This window comes from Fukomys damarensis, unplaced genomic scaffold, assembly GCF_012274545.1.
Source record: "Fukomys damarensis isolate Sample0158 unplaced genomic scaffold, DMR_v1.0_HiC HiC_scaffold_35, whole genome shotgun sequence".
NCBI classification, from domain to species: Eukaryota; Metazoa; Chordata; class Mammalia; order Rodentia; family Bathyergidae; genus Fukomys; species Fukomys damarensis.
In genome coordinates, this window is record NW_022900947.1 from 51,078,010 (window position 1) to 51,098,517 (window position 20,508).

Here is a 20,508-nt window from a genome sequence, read left to right on the forward strand (position 1 = left end):
AGCTGTAGAAATCACTGTGTTGCTCATATGCTAAGTCAGTTGTTTCATGGAATGCTGGTGAGATGATGGGAGCAAACAAGCAAATGATGTCCCTGCTCGGTACCTCAGTGTAAGGAATCTGGCCCTTCAATATTACTGAGTGCAGAGCAGACCTCCATGGACTACTGTTTTCCATGGTGGCTGCCACTGGACACCTTGGGCTCCTCTGGTCATTTTCTGTCTAGTCAGTGGCCACTGGACAATCCAGATTCCTTCTGGAAACTTTCCTGTCCAGCACACTGCCTGTTAGGAAGTTGTATCTTAATCCTATTTTTTTCTGGGTGGCACTTTAATAAGTCTTCTCACTCACAAGCTGTTTCTGAGTATTTTCTTTGATCTCTCAGTACCTACTGCGCTGCACAGCACATCTGGACTCTAGAGGAGACAAGGCTTCACAAGTATCATCAAACGGTGGGTTAGAAAGCAAAAAGTGCAAGTTTATTCTATTAGGTTATGTAACTAACAAGGTGTCTGTGGGCAGGTATTTTAAAATTAGTTAGTATAGAAAGAAAAGTGATATGCATAGAAAAGAAGAGATCCAATTCTCATAATTAGCAGATGACGTGAACTCCCACATAGACAACCAAAATTGACTAAAAGACTCCTGGAATTTAAATGCAAATTCAGCAATATAGCATGCTAGAAAATTAGTGAACAAAACTCAATGGTGTTCTTCTACAACAATAATAAACTCACTGAGAAAGAAATTAGAAAATCAGTACCATTCATGACAGCACCAACAGAATAAACATTTCAGAGTTAACATAAAGAAGGAAGTGAAGGAACTCTACAATTAAAACTGCAGTACTCTAGGGCCAGGGATTTAGTTCAGTGGTTCTACAACCTGCCTCACAAGCACAAGGACCCAAGCATTCAATCCTTGGTACCCTCTCCCCCACAAAAAATCTACAGTACTTTGAAAAAAGATCATAGAGGATATGAAAATTGGGCAGATACCCCTGCTCCGAGATGGGCAGCATCAATATTGTCAAAATTGCCATATTTGCAAAACTGATATACAGGTTAATGATAATCCCCATCAAAACAGCAACAGAATTCCTCATATAACTAGGGGAAAACCTAAAAGTCTTAGGGAAGCAGAAGAGACCTAGAATAGCAAAGCAATTCTGAGCAACGAGAGCAAAGCAATAGGCATCAAAGTCCAGGATATCCAATTATACTACAAAGCCACAGTGATAAGAGCAGCATGCTACTGGCACAAAAACAGATAGATGAATCAATGGAATAGAGTAGAAGATACAGAAAAAAACCCAGTTTCATTTGGCTATTGCATCATTGATAAAGGGGCTGAGAACACCTGCTGAAAGGAATATGGTCTTATTACTAAATGGTGCAGGAAAAACTGGTTATTCACATTCACAAGATTAAGTGTAGCACAATATCTTTCACTATGCATTAAATCAAGATGAAAATGGATCCAAGATGTAAATGTTAAAACAGAAACTTAAATATAAGGTAGATAAAACTCTTCAAGTTATAGGCATAGGCAAAGACTTCCTGAAAAGAACCCCAACTGCACAAGAAATATCATTGAGATTCAAAAAATGGGATCACATCAAATTGAAAATCTTGTGAAAAGCAAAGGAAACAACTGACAAAATGAAGAGAAAAATCTACAGAATGGAAAAACATTTCACTGGCTATTCCTCAGACAGAGGAAAAATATCTAGAATACATAAAGAACTAAAAAATTAGACCCTCAAAGTAAAAGACCAATCAAAAATGGAATACTACTCAGCCATAAAGAATGAGAAATTAGATTCATTCGTAGGAAAATGGATACATATTGAAGATATACTCCTAAGTGCAATAAATAAGTCACACATGTGTAAATACTGAATAGTTTCTCTGGTGTGAAAAACTATAATAGTACATAAGATCCTAATGAGATAATTGACCATATGAAATAGGAAGAAAAGGGCTAAAGGTGTAGGGAAAGTGGGAAGGGTAGGGAAAAGGTAATAAGGGAAAAGAAAAAAAATATGACAAAATGCAAAAATGGAAATAAAGTGTTTGTGAATGGGGAGGGGAGGAGAGGCTGAAGGGAGGGCAGGGACAAGGGGAAAAAGTGAGAACCAAGACCTGTCATGTAAAGGTACAAGATCCCAGTGATGAATAAAATCTCACTGTATACCTAAAATGTACCAATAAACTCAATAAAAGAAAAAAAAATTGGTAATTGAAATTATTAGTTCTCAGAAGTACAAATGGGCAATATATACTTTAAAAATGTTCAACTTATCTGACCATTGGGGGAATGAAAATTAATATAACACTGAGAGTCTATCTTCTTCTAGAAAGAATGGCTCTCATCAAGAAATCAAACAATAACAAATGCTAGAGAGGCTGTGGGGAAAAATAAACTTTATTGCATGGTTGATGGGAATGTACTGGTATAACTGTTATGGAAATCATTATGGAGATTAAATTGAGTTTATTGGTACATTTCAGACTCTAGAATAGAAACTGTCAAAAATTAGATGAGCTCAGGACCATGATAGAAGCCATGAAGGCCCAGCATAAGAAAGAAATGGAAACAATAGTTGCCCAACATAGGAAAGAAATGGAATCCATATCCATATTTATAGCAGCACAAATAATAGCTAAATATCGGAATTGACCAATATGTTTATCAAGAGATTAATTAATAAGAAACTGTATTTACACACAATGGATATTACTTTGCCATAAAGAAAGGTAAACTTGAGTCATTTGTAGGAAAATGAGTGCACCTTGACCATGTAATGTTAAGTGAAATAAACCAGCTACAGAAATCTGGCATAAAAATAATGAGAAAATTAAAGGATAATAGAAAATAGGTAGATAGGTCTTTTGCAAATGGAAAGGGAATGAGAGATGAAGAGATGAGTGAGGGAGGGAAGGCGGAGAGGATGTAAAAAGAACTCAGATGTGTTATACACAAGTACCAAATCCCAGGAGAAAATGTAATCACCATGTACTATGAACATGTAGTAATAAAATAGAAATTGACCATATAGTTAATATGTATAACAATGGTAAATCAATATTGTATAGGAAACAGGAAGGCGGACGAAATGATGGAAGATGGGGGAGGGAAGAGCACAGAAAGTGAAATAAAAATTATTAAGTTGTGTTGAGCACATGAGCCAAACCCACAAGATAACTGTAACCATTATGCCCAACATGTGATAGTAAATTTTTTTTTAAATCAAGAAAATTATGTAAGACATCTTCCTAGGCATGCCATTTATTATTTAGAACAGCTGTGTGGGTAGAAGAAAGAGGATAACATTTACACTTGACAGAAGGGCATCACATTAAGTGCATTTCACATTATATTTTTCCCTCAGGGCTTGTCTCATTTTGCACAATATGAAGCAAATAAAATGGAAGCAGAAAGGCTTATATCCACCTGCTGGAGTATTAGAAAACAATTTGATATTTCTCAGACATAGAAGTACAAACACATGAAAAAATGTTCAACATCTCTAGCCATCAGAGAACTGCACATTAAAACAGCACTGATATTTCATCTCACTGCAGAAAAATGACTGCCATCAAGAAATCACCAATAGCAAATACTAGAGAGACTGCTAGGGAAAGAGAAACTCATCATCACTGATCAGAGTGTAAATTCATACAGCTAGTATGGAAGTCATTATAGAGATCCTAAAAAAAAAATTAGAAATTCCATTTTACCCAGCTATTCTCCTTCTGGACATCTTCCCAAAAAGAGTTAAAGTCATCACATTACAGTGATCCATGCAAAACCATGTTTATGGCAGCACAATCAGGCATTGATAAATCTTAGAAGCAGTCTATATGCCCATCAACAGATGAATGGATAAAGAATGTATAGTACTTGTACACAATATAGTACTACTTGCCATAAATAAAAATAAACGTGAGTCATTGTAGGAAAATGGGTGTGCCTTGAGATCATAATGTTAGGTGGAGTAACTCAGACACATAGGCTTAAATATGGCATGGTTTGTCTTATGTGAAATATTCAACATATAAGTGCAAAATAAAAGACAGACAATAGGAAAAAGATAAAAAAGTTATTGCAGGCTAGCATGACCAATGTATTTAGAAATATCTTTGATTTAGAATCAGTCTTATGTGTTTTGTGAATTTTCATCCTGTTACTCCAGCTGTTAACCTGTATTTAGAATAATTAATTTGATAAAGATTAATGAAAGAAACAAATTAAATTAATGGTGCTATTTTTTTAAAATGTGGTGAAGGGGAAGGGGAGGAAAAATTAATTAAGATGTATTGTGTATGTGTACGAAATCCCCACAGTGAATGTTATCACTGTATAATGCAGACTTGTACTAATAAAAAATAAGAAGAAAAACAGTCTAAGACACTCCCGCATCCCATGTTTGGAAATTAAAGAAGGGAATGCTAGAAAAATAAGGACCCACAGGTGATAGAAGCTCAGCAACAATGCACATAAAATTCTTTGGTGCATTTGGCTGACCCTTCATCAGCCCATGAGCAGAGACGCCTGAGGAATGTGCAGAGTCAAGCAGAAAGATGGAACACCCACTGTGGGGCAGATAGGACCTGGAGAAAGAATTTTCCCATGGTACTACAATTTTTAGTTTCATAGTTCATATTTGAACATTTTTATCACCTCCATTTTTTCCTACACAAGTTCATTTTTTGCCTCTTATGACCAAATGTTTGTCACTTTATAATAATGTAATTAAAACTTTGTGCATTAATTTCTTCATCCCCAAATCTGTAGGGAGATTTACTCTAGGGTCCATATTTTTTCCTGTCAATAGTTCATATGTTCCTGTTTCTTCACATATTTAGTAGTGTTTCTATTGGATACTGCACACAAATGTAATAAAAGGAAATATGTATGTTTCAGTGTAGCATACATAGAATATATATGTGTGTGTGTGTGTGTGTGTATAAAATGCAGTACATACAGAAACATACTGTACCTTTGCAATTATTCTGTCTTCCTTACTATATATGAAAAGTACTTTAGAGATCCATTTATGAGACTAGGCATTGATTCTTAAATTATTGTTAAACTAGTCTATATTTAAGAAATTGTAAATGGAAGTTTAAAATTTCTGTTTTCATATTTTCAGTGCTAGTAAATTATTAAATCTATCAACTAATCCTTAGTTGTGCAAGTTTCTATAATCACTGATTAATTCTTGTAGCCTCTGGAGGATTTCTTAGTAATTTTTATATAGAAATTTCTGCATTCTGTCAATTATCTTATGTGTCTACTCCTTCTAAGCTATTTGAATTACATTTATTTTCTTTGGATTGAACAGACAGGACCACTAGCCATGTAGCACAGTATACAGATTTTTGACACATTTATGATAGCATGCATCTATAATTGCAATGACATACAGAATAGTTTTCCTACCCTAAAATCTTCTGTGCTCCACCTATTCATCCCTCACCTCAAATTTCTGGTAACTACTTAATTTTTTACTTTCTCCATAGTTTTTCCCTTTCCAGAATGTGTTATAGTCATAGTCACACAGTATAAAGGTTTCTCTGATTGGCTTGTTTTACTTAATAACATGCATTTAATGTTCCTTCTTGCTTTTTCATAAATTAATAACTCACTTCTTTTTAATGCAGCATGATAGTTCATTGTCAGGATATACCATGAAATCTATAGAAACACATCTGTTTAGTATGAGTAAAGCTAATATAAACATATATCTTGAGCAAGTTTCTGAATGGGAATAACTTTTCAACACTTTGAAGAAAATACCAGAGAGCACAAGTGTGGAATTGCATGATATGAGAATATGTTTAGTTAAAGATAAAAAGAAACTACCAAACCCTGTACCCAAGTTGTGCCATTTCACCTCCCACCAACAATGACTGCACATTCTTCTGGCTTCACATCCTCACAGGTATTTGATGTTGCTGACCCTTTAGAATTTGGCAACTCCAAAATGTGTTTAGTGCATCTGTTTCAATTGGTATTCACTTAATGACATATCATTCAAAGCATCATATCATATTTATTTTAAAACTGCTTCTCTTCTTTGGTAAGGAGTTTGTTCAAGACTTTTGTGCATTTTAAATTGGGTTTTTAATTTCTTATTGTTACTTTAAAGGTTCTTTATATAATTTGGATATCAGTCCTTTACCATATGTGGCTTGTTCAAGTTTCTTTTCTCAGATCTAGTACACTTAAGCTGAGATTTAATTATTTTTAATAATTAAAGAATTTTGGTATGATTTGTCTTCACATAATTTGTTTCAAATTAATATTGACTTATCCAAGACAATTTTTACATACCTAGTTCTACACTTCTCCATTATACAATTGACATAGTATCACTCTTATACATGTAGTACATAGATAGGGGTTTTAGTTGTTCCTTGGGCAATCATATTTCCTCTGCAGAAATTAAGAGAAAAATAAGTATTTAAACCAAATACATCTAGTTGAATGTATAGAATTTCTATAGTTTTATACATGTGTGCTATTAACATTGTTCTACATTGCTCTCTGTATCTGAATTACCATCTGGTCCTATTTTCCTCATTCTAAACCATGAGCTCATTGCGTTGTTTATAGAACGGGTCTTTACTGAAGGAACCTGTCAATTTTTGTTTATGTGAGTATGCTTTTACTTTGATTTGAGTGATAATTAGATGAATATAGAATTAGAGGCTGACTTTGTTGTTAGCACTTTTAATGTAACATTTCATATCTTTTGATATTGATATTTTTGATGAGATGATATCTGATAATTACATCATTACATGCCTGCAACCTGTCATTTTTCTTTTGCTGTTTTCAATATTTTTTATTTATTTTATCTCTCAGCAGTGGCTATATATGAATATCTTTGTAGTAATCTTATTTGTGTCCAGTACACTCTAAAATTGTGCACTTTTTGGGTATTCAAATAATGTTGGGAGTAAAGATTATGGTCAAATGCCAAAAGCAATGAGGGTCTCACTCTCTGTGACCTGAGCCATGTGTGCTGAGGATCATATTCAAAGGTACAGCAAATTTGCAACATTTCTTTTGCTCAAATTTCCATGGTAATTTCCCTCAAAGTTTCAAGTCTTCAAGGTGCACACAAACTTTAACAGTAACCTGGAACTGTGTAGTAGGCCAATGTCATTGCATTCCTACAATTCTCTCACTTCTGAACACTCAGTAAGGGATTTCTAAGAGCTTTATCACCAGCTCCTAAATGCACTCTTTCTAGTAATTAAGACTATAATTTTGCCACTTTTACAAGTGAGAATGAAATCTCTGCAAGATAAAATGTACCACGCTACTGTCTTACACAACACAAAACAGGTTATTATAAGTAGCTACATATGATCCTCAATAGTCATAGATTCCATATTTACAAAGTTATCTTCTGGCTAAAATTTATTTGAAATCCTCAGATAAACACTCAGAGACTGTGGGGATCACGCACAAGTATACTCAGACAGATGGAAACTTTAAGTGACACACAGTCCAATTCAAGGTTGAAGAAGGCAGTTTTCCCCTTTGTTTTATTCTCACATGTTAAAGATGTATCATTTTCACAGTGTATTCATTGCCAAGTTTTTCATATTTTTGTTCATTTTGGTTGTGATTTTAAATTGCTCCAAGAGCCTGATGCTAAGTTCAAGAGGACTGTGATATGTTGCACATAGAAAATACGTATGTTATATAATTCATTGCAGTATGAGTTACAGTGATGTTATCCCTGAGTTCTATGTTAATAAATGAGTAAAACACACTCAATAAGGTGTCTTTAAACAGAAACACCCATGGATCAAAAATAACAACTGCAGTCACGGCAGTGGTGAAAGAGGAACCTTCTAAACTTGTTGGAAGGAATGTAAAGTAAAACCATTATGAAAATTGGTGTGGAGATTTCTCAAAGAACAAAAATTAAAAATTCCATTTGACCCAGCTAATTGTAGGTATCTTCCTCAAAGAGCTTCAGATATCACACTACAGTGATACATACATAGCAATGTGTACAGCAACACAATTCATGATAGTTTAATTCTGGAATCATCCTGTATATTCCTCAACAGATTATTGGATAAAGAAAATGTGGTATCCATTGGTAAGTGAGCAAGATTCTGGGGGGCAGCTCTGCGGACCAGAGTGCCGTGGCTGCCAGTGGATCCCAGCCAGAGGTGGACTCCAATCCCAGAGGCTTCAGTACACTGGCCCAAGCCAAAGAGCTGCAAAGGCACACAAGCTTCAGCTAGAGGCCCACAGTACCATTGGCCACAGCCAAGGGCCCACCTGGAAAAGAACTACAAGACAAATAAGCAACAGCCAGAAGCTTGCCCTGATACCATTGATTAGTGAGTGGAGACCCTGGCCAGAACCTATACAGATAACAGGAACTGGGGTTCAAAGCACCCAGCCAAAGGTGCTCCTAGATAACAGCTACATAGGGGCCCCAATGCGGGGCACACATCAATACCATCCCAAGTGTGCATAGGCCCCAGCCAGAAGTCTGCCCAGACAACAGGTCTGCTCAGGGATCCAGAAAACCCCCATTCTGAACTCAGGAACTGGTGTACTGGGGAGCAGCAGAGTAAATGCTTCTTGGTGGCTTGCTGAGAATTGAAGACCACTGCGTGAGAAAAAAAGTCACCTCAAAAAAGGTGAAGCAGGCTTCATCCATTGAAATGACAAGAAACAGAAACAAGTCCCAAAACCAGCTCTCAGACAATCTAAGGCAAGGCCAAAGGGAAACAAAATGGCACAATCTAGTACTTAACCATTTCAAGTCCCTGAACTGGTAACAAAAGAGGATCTGGAAAAAAGAGGACAGAAATAATTTCTCAGGCAACAGCTGAGGTTGTGCCCATCATGAAAGACATGATTAATAAGTCTGGAGCAGACACAGATTAAAAAAAAATAGAGTAGCTGAGGAACATGAAAGAATACCATCATAGGAGACAAATGGAATCCAGAAGACAGATGCAAACTGATTTCCAAGAGGTTAAAATCTCCAGTGAAAGCTTACACAGCAGAATGAGCCAATGTGAAGAAGGAATTTCAGATATAAAAGATAGAATTGCAGTTAGTGATTAGGAAAAGAAAAATTTCTTAAAAATAGTAAGGGACCATGAGAAATCAATCCACCAGCTGCTAGATGATGCAAACAAGAATAATATAAGACTGATTAGAGTTAATGAAGAAAAGAAACAGGAGAGAGTGCAGATGATATAATTTTCACAGACATAATGGCAGAAAATGAAGTACAGATAAGTGAGGCATATAGAACTCCAACTAGCCATGATAACAAAAAATACTATACATAGGCATGCAATAGTCAAGATTCCAGAAAAACCACAGAAGAACAAAATTCTACAAGCAGTCAGAGAAAAGAAACAAATCACATACAAAGAAAAGCCTATCAGAATCACAGCAGAGTTCTCAAAGACACCCTCAAGGCAAGAAGAGCTTGGAGTAATGTATTTCAAACCCTAAAGGAAAGCAGCTTCCAACTCAGACTGATGTACCCTGCCAAACTATCTTTCAAAATCAATGGTGAAATGAAATACTTCATGACAAAGAACACCTTAGGAACTTCATGAATACCAAATAAGCACTGAAAAAAATTTTAAACAATATCCTATCTGAAGAAAATAAAGATCACAACCCCAGGAAACCTAGAAGAATAAATACATCAGGTACAACAAGAAATTAAATGCAAAGAGGGAGAATCCAACAAAAAGAAAGAATCATGATAAGGATGGTGTAAATTCACCAATCAAAAGAAATTGACTGGCAAGATGGGTCAAGAAGCAAGATCCAACAATGTGCTGCATACAAGAAACTCACAATTCAAAAAGAAACTCATAGACTGAAAGTTAAAGTGTGGAAAATAATACTCCATGCAACAGGACACCCTCCCAAAAAAAGACTGGAATAGCTTTCCTCTATGCAGATCAAGTGGATTTCAAACAACACTGATTAAAAGAGTCAAAAAAGGACACGATGTCCCTGTAAAGGGAGCAATGCAAGAGGAAGAAATGACAATCATTAATAAATGTTCACCAAAACATTAAGACAACCAACTATGTAAAACAATTACTAACAGACATGAAATGTCAAATAAGCACTAATACAATAGTGGTAGGGGAATTCAGTACTCCCCTGTGACAAATAAATAGATCAACCAGACCAAAAAATAAACAATGTAATACCATAACTCAATCAAACTCTTGAACAAATGAACTTAACAGATGTTTATAGTGTGTTCCACCCCATAAAATCAGAATACACATTCTTTTCAGCTATACATGGGTCGTTCTTCAAAATAGACCACATATTCACTCATAGAACATGTTTAAGTAAGTATTAAAGAAATAAAGTTATTCTGTGTATATTATCTGACCATAGCACAATGAAATTGAAAAGAAGCCCCAAGAATTTCATAAACACATGGGAATTGAACAGCACACTTCTGAATAACCAGTGGGTCACAGAGAAAATTAAAGAAGAAATCAGACATTTCCTATAATTAAAAGATAATGCCTATTCAACTATCAAAATATATGGAACACAATGAAAGCAGTCTTATTACAGAAATTCATAGCAGTGAATACTCATATTAGGAACACAGAGTGGGCTCAATTACACAACCTGATGCTGAACCTCAAGCTTTTAGAAAAAGAAGAACAGAACAAACCCAAAGCTCACACATGGAAGGATATTATAAAGATCAAGGCAGAAATCAATCCAATGGAGAGTAACAGACTGATATGAAAAATCAATGAAGGAAAGTGTTGGTTCTTCAAAAGAATAAATAAAATTGCTTAGCCAAACTTATCAAAAAAGGAAAAAAAAAGGCCCAGATACATGTAATTAGGAATGAAAAGAGTGAAATTACTACAGACCCAGCAGAAATTCAGAGGATCATCAGCACCTACTTTGAGAAACTATACTTCAATAAGATGGAAAATAGAAAAGAAATGGACAGATTCCTAGGTACAGATGAATTACCAAAGTTGAAGGAAGAAGATGTAAAAATTCTAAATGACAGTATCAATCAATGAAATTGAAAAGATGATTGAAAACTTTCCAACTAAGAAAAGTCCAGGTCCTGATGGCTTCACTGCTGCACTTCTGCAAGCCATTTAGAGAGGAACTACTGCAAATTCTAGTTAAACTCTTCAATTAAATTGAAATTGAAGTAGTACTTATGAATGCATTCCTGGAAGTAAGTATCACTTCAATCCACAAAGCACAAAAAGACCCAATCCAATAGGAGAACTATAGGCCAATCTCACAGAGATACAAAAATCCTTAAGAAGATACTGGTAAATAGTATGCAGAAGATCATCAAGAGGATCATACACCCTCATCAAGTGGGATTCAACCGAGAGATGGTTCAACATATTCAAAGCAATAAATGTAATACACTATATTAATACAGCCAAGGATAACCATATGATCATCTCAATAGATGCAGAAAAAGCATATGACAAAATCCAACACACATTTATGATAAAAACCCTCCAAAATTTGGGATAAACAGTCTACCTCAATCTGATAAAAGCCATCTATGAAAAACCAACAGGCAATATCATATTAAATGGTCAAAATATGACATTCACACTAAAATCAGGAACAAGATAAGGATGCCCACAATCACCACTCCTGTTCAATGTAGTTTTGGAAACATTAGCCACAGCAATTAGACAAGAGAAAGACACAAAATGAATAAAGATAGGAAATGAAGAGTTCAAATTGTGTTTATTTGAAGATGACACAATAATCTATATAGAAGACATCAAGAACTCCACCAAAAGTTTTTTAGACTTAATAACCAAATTCAGCAAAGTAGCTCAATACAAGGTCAACACACAAAAATCAATAGCTTTTCCGTACACAAAAAACAGACTCAGTGAGAGAGAAGTGGGACAAACAATTCCTCTCACAATAGCATATTGAAAATTGAAATACCTAGGAATCAACCTAACAAATCAAATACCTTTTCTCTAAAATACAGCACTCTTGAAAAAAGAGATTGAAGAGGATATAAGAAGATGGAAAGCATCTCTTGCTCCTGGAAAGGAAGAATCAACATAGTGAAAACAGCCACACTTCCAAAACTGCTGTATAGATTCAATGCAATCCTATTTGAAATACCAGCACCACATTTCACAGACCTTGAGAAAACAATCCAAAAATTCATTTGGAGTGAGAAGATACCTAGAATAGCAAAAGAAATTCTAGGCAATAAAGACAGGTAGTGGGTATCACAGTCTCCGACTTGAAACTATGCTATAAAGCCATTATGATAAAGCAGCATGGTACTGGCAGAGAAACAGGCCTCTGAACCAATGAACAGATTAGAAGATGCTGAAACAATTCCGCACAAACAGCCACAACAACTTTAATAAAGCTGGCAAACCCCCTCACTGGAGGAAAGATAGCCTGCTTGATAAACGTTTCTGGAAATATTGGATTTCATCTTGCTAAAGATTAAAACTAAATTATATCTCTCCCACTTAGCACTTTAACACTAAACTAAAATAAAAATGGATTAAAGATATAAATATTGAAACAGAAACACTAATCTAGCAGAAAGAGTGGTTAGGTAGAACTCTTGGAGACATTGAGGTAGGAAAATATTTTATGAACAGTTGCCTGTGAACTAGCACAAACAATCAACAAGTGTGACCTCTTCTTATTAATAAGCTTCTGCACAGCAAGAGAAATAACCAAAAGAGTGAAGAGACAAGTCACAATATGCAAAAAATTTTCACCAAGTGTTTCTCAGACAAAAGTGTACTATCTAGAAAATATAACAAAATAAAAAAATCAGACCTCCCAAATATAAAGACCCAATCAAAAAATGGGCATCTGAGGTGAACAGACATTTATCAAACAAAGAAATCAAATTAACAAATGAACATGAAAAAAATGTTAAACATTTGAGAGATGTAAATTAAAACAATACTAAGATTCCACCTCACCTCAGAAAGGTGGCTGCTGTCATGAAATCAACGCATAAAAAATGCTGGTGTGGCTGTGAGGAAAGAGGAACACTGCTCCACTGCTGGTTGAAGTGTAGGCCGGTCCCGCAACTGTGGAAATCAATATGGAAATATCTCAAAGAATTAGGATTGGATGTCCCATTTGACCCAGCTCTTCTCCTGCTGGTTATCTTCCCCAAAGAATTAAAAGAATCATACCACAGTGATATTTGTGCACCCATGTTAATAGCAGCACAATTCCTGACATTTAAAACTTGGAAGCAACCCAATTGCCCATCAACTGGAGATTGGATAAAGAAAATGTATTTGTTTGTTTTTTTTAATAAAATGGAGTACTACTCAGCCATAAAGAATGAGAAACTAGAGACATTTATAGCTAAATGGATGCACATTGAGGAGATACTGTTAAGTGAAATAAATTGGACATGCATGTGTAAATACTGAATAGTTTCGCTAGTGTGAGAAACTGAAAGTATAAATAAGGACTAAAAGGCATAATAGATAATGTGAAATAGGAAGAAAATGTGTAAAGGGGAAGGGGGAAATGGTAGGGATAGGAGAAAGGAAAGAAGGGAATGGAATTAACACGAGTAAAAGAAAAAAAATGGAACAAAATATTTGAGATAGGGAGGGGTAGATGGGTTGAAGGGAGGGCAGAGGACTGGGGAAAAATAAGAACTAAGATGAATTATGTAAAGGTTCAAATTTCCAATAATGAATGCCATTATATTTTATACCTTAAATATACCAATAAAATTAAATTTAAAAAAATAAAATGTGGTGATCTAAATACAATGTAATAATATTTGGCTATAAAGAAGGACGTGTTGGAGACTTTCATAGGAAAATGGATGCACCTGAAATACATTTTGAGTAAAATAAACCAGACAAAAAAATTTAAATACCATGTAGTATCTCTCATTTGAGTAAGGTAGAGTACAAATAAAAAGTAATAAAAGATGGATAGAAAGAGACAGAGAAATGGATCTCTTGCTAATGAGAAGAGGCCTAAGAGACTCAGGTTGAAGGGTGAAGGGGAAGGGAAAGGAAAAATAGCTGAATAAAAGTATGCCAAATGAGGGAACCTAATGACCTCAATGAACATAAACATTATAACATCACAACTAAGATAAGGTAAGATTAATGATATCATTGAGAATGGAAATGGGGAAAGGCAAAATAGAGGAGGAAGCAGGGAAGGGAAGGGAATTTTATAAAGAAACAAGTTGTGTTGTGTATGTGTGTCCACTCCCTAGATGGCTGTAAACTGCTTGTACCACAAATATGTGCTTATAAAACAAATAACGAAGACACAAGTACATACATGAGAGACTGTGTTGTTCAGTTCATGACCTTACTGTAACCAGAGGCTGAGAGGGACTAGTGAACTTCCTCTAGGGCCAATGATTCAATGTTCACAAATTCAGCATATTAAAATCAGTACCAAGAGTAAAGAGAAGGTACTATGTCTCTCATGTTATCCAACTTTGGGTATTTTTAGTAGCGTGAAATTGCTGTTAGTGATAATTTGCTATAGTTATATAGCTCTTGGTTTCAGGATTCTTCAGTCTTCTCAAATTGTGATTCCTGCAAGGATAACTTATTGCTTATATTTTCTCTATTTTTTTTCATGGTTGGTATATTGTAGTTTATTTATTTGGTAGCTACTATACAATATTTTTTGTTTTATGATTTATTGGCTATGAAAATTATAGTAAATACAAATATTTTGAAGATATTCTGTATAGTTAGTTTTGTGGCTTTCATTTACATGATTTTTTAAAAAAAATATTTCTCTTTAAAAAAAGCTAAAACTTGGAAACAGCCCATTTGCCCATCAGTTGGAAACTGGATAAAGATATGGTTTTTCTATAAAATGGAGTAGTACTCAGCCATAAAGAATGAGAAATTAGATCCATTCATAGGAAAATGGATGCATATTGAGGATATACTCCTAAGTGAAATAAATAAGTCACACATGTTTAAATACCAAATAGTTTCTTTGGTGTGAAAAACTGTAATAGTACATAAGATCCTAGTGAGACAATTGACAAAATGAAATAGGAAGAAAAGGGTTAAAGGTGTAGGGAAAGTGGGAAGGGTAGGGGAAAGGTAATAAAGGGAAAGGAAAAAATATGAAAATATGGAAATAAAGTGTAAATGAGGAGGGAAGGAGGCGACGAAGGGAGGGCAGGGACAAGGGGAAAAAATGAGAACCAAGACCTGTGATGGAAAGGGACAAGATCCCAATAATGAATTTAACTGTTATGTATACCTAAAAGGTACCAATAAACTAAAAGAAAAAGCTACAATTTGAAAAATAAAAGCCTAAAGTATTTAGAATTGCCTCATACCAAAATGTTCACCTTTTGTACAAATTTTCTTTCAAAGGTAATAAATGTGTTGAAAATGAATAGAATACATATTTGGAAGATAAAGAAAATTGTTAGGTGAATAATTTTGTAATATACTTAAAAATAATAGAGCATCATCCATATGTCACTCAGTTTTCTTCCATCACATAGTTGATACTTGCCTGAGACATAACCGCATCTGGAGTGATATACATGAACAATAGTTATATTCTTTACTTTTAATTCTTTTTTTTTTTTTTTTTTTTTTTTTTTTTTTTTTTTTTTTTTTTTTTTTTTTTGGTGCTGGGGATTGAACTCGGGTCCTTGCGCTTGCAAGGCAGGCCACCGAATCGCTGAGCTAATTCCTGGGCCCAATTCTTATATAATTTTGAAGTAATGTTTTGCTTAATTTGTTGCTCTTTTTGAAATTTGTAAGCATGATACATATTATTTGTACTACTGTAAATGACCATACGGGTTCTCTCCATTTTTTTCTATCCTCAAATATGCGGCTATATGAATATCTGCTATGCTTGACAGTTTATATATAGTCTGTGCATAGTGGTACTTTTAGGAACAGATAGTATTCAAATCTTATAATTTAACAGATAATGTCATAAATGTTATAAAGAAGATGATAACTCTTAAAGAGCCACAGTTTTGTTAACAATCTCTATTGTAATAGTGATAGTTGAGATTTTTAAATTTTTTTCTCTAATTAATAATTTGGCTAAATATCTTCCAGTGTGATTATCTTCTACTTGTTTTATTTTTAGATCATTCTCTTTAAAATTCTATGGAAGGGTTTTTTTGTTGTTGTTGTTTGTTTGCTTTATATTTTTCATTTGAGTTAGTAATTTTTCTATTGTTTCATATTTTAGATATTATTACTTTACTAGATTTTTTTAATGTTCAGTATTGTATTCCACATGGCAACTGGCATTCGTGTTTTCTTGATATCTTTTAATGAATATAGTGTATACATGTTATATATTTTATATATTATTTTAATGAATTTAATTCTTCATTGCGTTATAGTTTAATTACGTCTTTTGATCTATTGTTCTTTTATTACTGAATCTCTGAAATATTATGTTTCATTCAAGAATCAAGTCTTTGAAATATACTAAGAAATAATCTTGTGGACATGTCAAGTAGAATTGAATTTAATTTATTATTCATCTTGGGACATTTTCCACTTCAGTAAGGTTGAATTTTCCAGTGTGTAAACCTGATTTATCTCCCTAGCTTTTCTGAGTGTATTTCTTTTTATACAAATGTATAAATTTCCCTTGGAAATCCTTGCAGACACTGAAATTTACTGCAGTGCCCCTTTTGTATCCACACCAGCTCACTGCACTTAACATCTCAAGTATCTTCAATTTTGTATCTGAATCTTAATATTTTCTGCACTCAGATGTCTGTATCTGTGCCATCGTTTCCCACTCTTAGTTAAAAGTATTTTATATGTTTCTCACACTGTATTTGTAGATTAATCAGACACAGAATCTGTCTTATCCATTCTTGAACCTAGCATACTATAGTCCTCAAATTAGATTCTCAGTAAATGTATACTTACTAAAGTGTAACCAATAAAATTTAACCTAAATTTAATGAATAATTATTGAACACATGATGATATAATGCAAAAATATTGTTGGAATTTTAAATAAAATTATGGATACCTCATCATCTTCCTTTTTTCTCATACCTCTTTCATTATTCCTGCAGATCTTGTTGACTCAATTCTTTGTTCAAACTGCTGTATCAAAGTAGCTTCTACTGATTTTTTTTTCTTTTTAATTGAGTTTGTTGGTACATTTTAGGGATACAGTACAGTTACATTCTTTGTTAGGATCTTATACCTCTACATGACAGGTCTTGGTTCTCATTTTTTCCCCTTGTCCCTGCCCTCCCTTCACCTTTCCTCCCTTACTGAATTATTTATGAACACAACTTACTGCTCTCAGCAATGGAGGCTGTGAAGTCCAGGATGCAGTCAGCAAATTTGATGTCTGGGGATGTCCCTCTCTGTTAATTCTTACTTAAATGTCATAATTTTGAAAGTGTTTTTCAGGACAAATCTATGTAAAACATCATTGTTCAAACCCATGGCCTGCCCTTTAGATTTAGCCTTTATGCCACTCCCTGCTTTTTATATTTTTTTCTGTTGTATTTTTCATCATAACACTACCACCAAACATCGGACTTGTCTTACCATTCAACATGTACAAAACTGTATAAATATATACTCTTGGTAAAAATTTATTTATTTTATTTAGTGTTTTTCTGTTCTCATTTTAGACAGTAAAGTATAATAATGAAGAGTTTTTCCATTTCATTCATTTCTGTGTAGTGTTAAGAACAACTGTCTAACACATGTTATTAACGCATGCTGAAAATTGAATTGGATGATTTTAACAAAATTATATGAATGAAAAAATTTGAAAAATATTTTAACATTAATTTTTAAATTATAGGGAAGATATTTATGTGTTCCTAAATAGTTTTATACATGGTCATTTTTAGTTCCATACCTTTTACTAGCTTATTACCTGTATTCACTACTGTATAAAGTTTGGGTCATAAATAAACAATAAAGAGCACTGATTTATAAGAGAAATAATCAAAGAATGCTATGACTTTCTTATTTATATTTTAATTGATTTGCATCCAAATTCATCAAATCACATTCCTGAAGAATTGGACAAATGATTTGTGAGAATATAGAAAATTTTAGACAGGAGTGTTGATGTTTAATTTGAAATCATTTTTATAATGCTGCACATGCTTGAAGGGGGATTTCTCATTAATTGAGATCATATTTCAGATGCACAGTGTGGAACCCATTAACGATGACCTTGTGAGAGGAGGAAACATGGGAGCACTAGTTAGCATGACAGAATCCTTCTTTAGAAGTACACAGTTGGTGCTGAGAGCAGATGTTTACCTCATTAATAACAAGTTTTATAATATTTATCCTTTAACTATTTTAAAATAAATTCTAATGGAAGTAAATGCCAATGGCCACTTTAAAAAAATGTTTGATAAATTATTACTGAAATACAAGGAAAGAAAACACATAAAACTGTAGCAAAGATAATCCTGAATATTAACATTCAAAAAATTTAATTATTTAACTATTGCTGCAACATCAATCATCACAAATTTAGTAGATTAAAACTAAATTTTATAATTTCTTCAACTTTTATAATTTACATTGGCTGGGTGATGGTTCTGTTCGTTGCACAAATATTACTAAAGTGACTGTCATTAGTTAACAAGACAAGTGTCTAGGAAGGTCAACCATGGCTTACTCATGTGTTTTGAAAATGCTGAAAGTCAGCCGAGGTAGCTTAGTTTTTCTCCTCCGTGGCTCTCATTTTCACGAAGTTAGATTTCTAGATAAAATGGCAAGAGTGTTCCATAACATTCCAGTGAACAATGGTGATTCTCCAAATCTTGTGGCTTGAGCTCTGGAACTCACACAGTGTCGTCTCTACCACTATCTGGTGGTTGTAGCAGGTCACGAGGGCTGTGGTGATTTAAAGGTTAGGGAAACAGCTGTATTATTAACACAGGTGCTACCAGAATCCATGATTGCATTTAACTTACCTTAATGCCACCAGATTGATTTATCCACTTTTGCACTAAGCACTGAGTCATAGTGGTGGCATTGAAAATATTACATTAAGATTTATAGGGGCCGGGTATTTAGCTCAGAGGTTCTGCCGCCTGCCAGGCAAGCACAAGGTCCCAAGTTCGATCATAAAAGGCTACTAATTAGAAGATTTAAAGAAAGATTGAAAACTGATCAACATAAGAATCAAAAGTGATATGAAATTTCATAGCTCATTTTCTATTGGTTGTTTTGTTGCTCAAGCAATATTTATTATTTTATTTTTATTGAGAAAAAGTAAAATTTAAATAAAAGTGTTTGCCTAATCAACATGAGGTTAACACCAAAATTATCTATAAAATAAATTATAGATACAATCGAGGTTCACTGTGTTACTAGATTAGCAGAATATAAAATTGTAAATGTAACATTGACCACACTGATTTTCCAATACTTGTGAGAAGACAATACTATAAAGTTTCCCAAGTGGATCAAACTTCCTTTTTTAAAAGTGGGATGCTTGGCTATGTTGCCTATCGTATAGCAACCAGAGCATTAGGTACTGTAATTAACATTACTCTCAGAAGAAAGATGTGACACCAAACATAATGCCAGATCAACACTTTTGTTTTTGGTTGAATAAGAAGAAGAAAGGTTCAAAGAAAATGAATAAGAATTAAGGAGATATTATACCTAAGCATGTTATGTACAGACAGAAAAGAAATGTCCTTTACAGTAAAGCTTAGGTGATTTTAAATTTTTTTCATTTTTTAAAAAAGCTGCCAACATATTTAGGTATCAACAACAGAAGTTTTGTGGGTTTTTTTTGTTTTTTTTTTTATAATGACAAAAGGAAGGCACATCAGATATTTATTTAAAACAGCATCTGTAACACTTCACACAGTACTGTCATTCTAACAATCTCATTCACAAGGTTACTGGCATCCTAGAACCAGTAATCTGCAGTCCCCTGAACCTGGGCAATGATAGGGGACATTGGGGACAGCATGAGACTACACACAGGCACTATATCTCCTCTGTACTTTCCACCTGTTTGTATGGGCACTGAGATTCTGGGTTCTGTGACACCACAATGCTTCCTGACAGCTGAAAAAACTCTGTTATGTTCACCGTGCTATGAGGAAAACAGCAGAGAATCATTTTCTAAAACTGTATATTAGAATTACAAGGGTTTTATACATAATCTTCAGTTGACCCATTGATATCTTAATAAGGACACATTCCTTAAATATTCTATGTATTTGAGATTATTACTGTCTTAGTAATAATTGTTCCCCCATGATAATTTGGTGAATCCAAAAAGTAAATCCTGGTATTAGAAAGAGCTGATTAATTGAATGATATTTGTTTCAGTATAAATTACCACCTGATAATATCTACAGTCCCAATAGTTCAGGTAAATCTGTTTGTAATCATCCCATTATTTTTTTTTCTTCATGGAGTTTATTGGTACATTTTAGGTATACAGTACAGTTACATTCA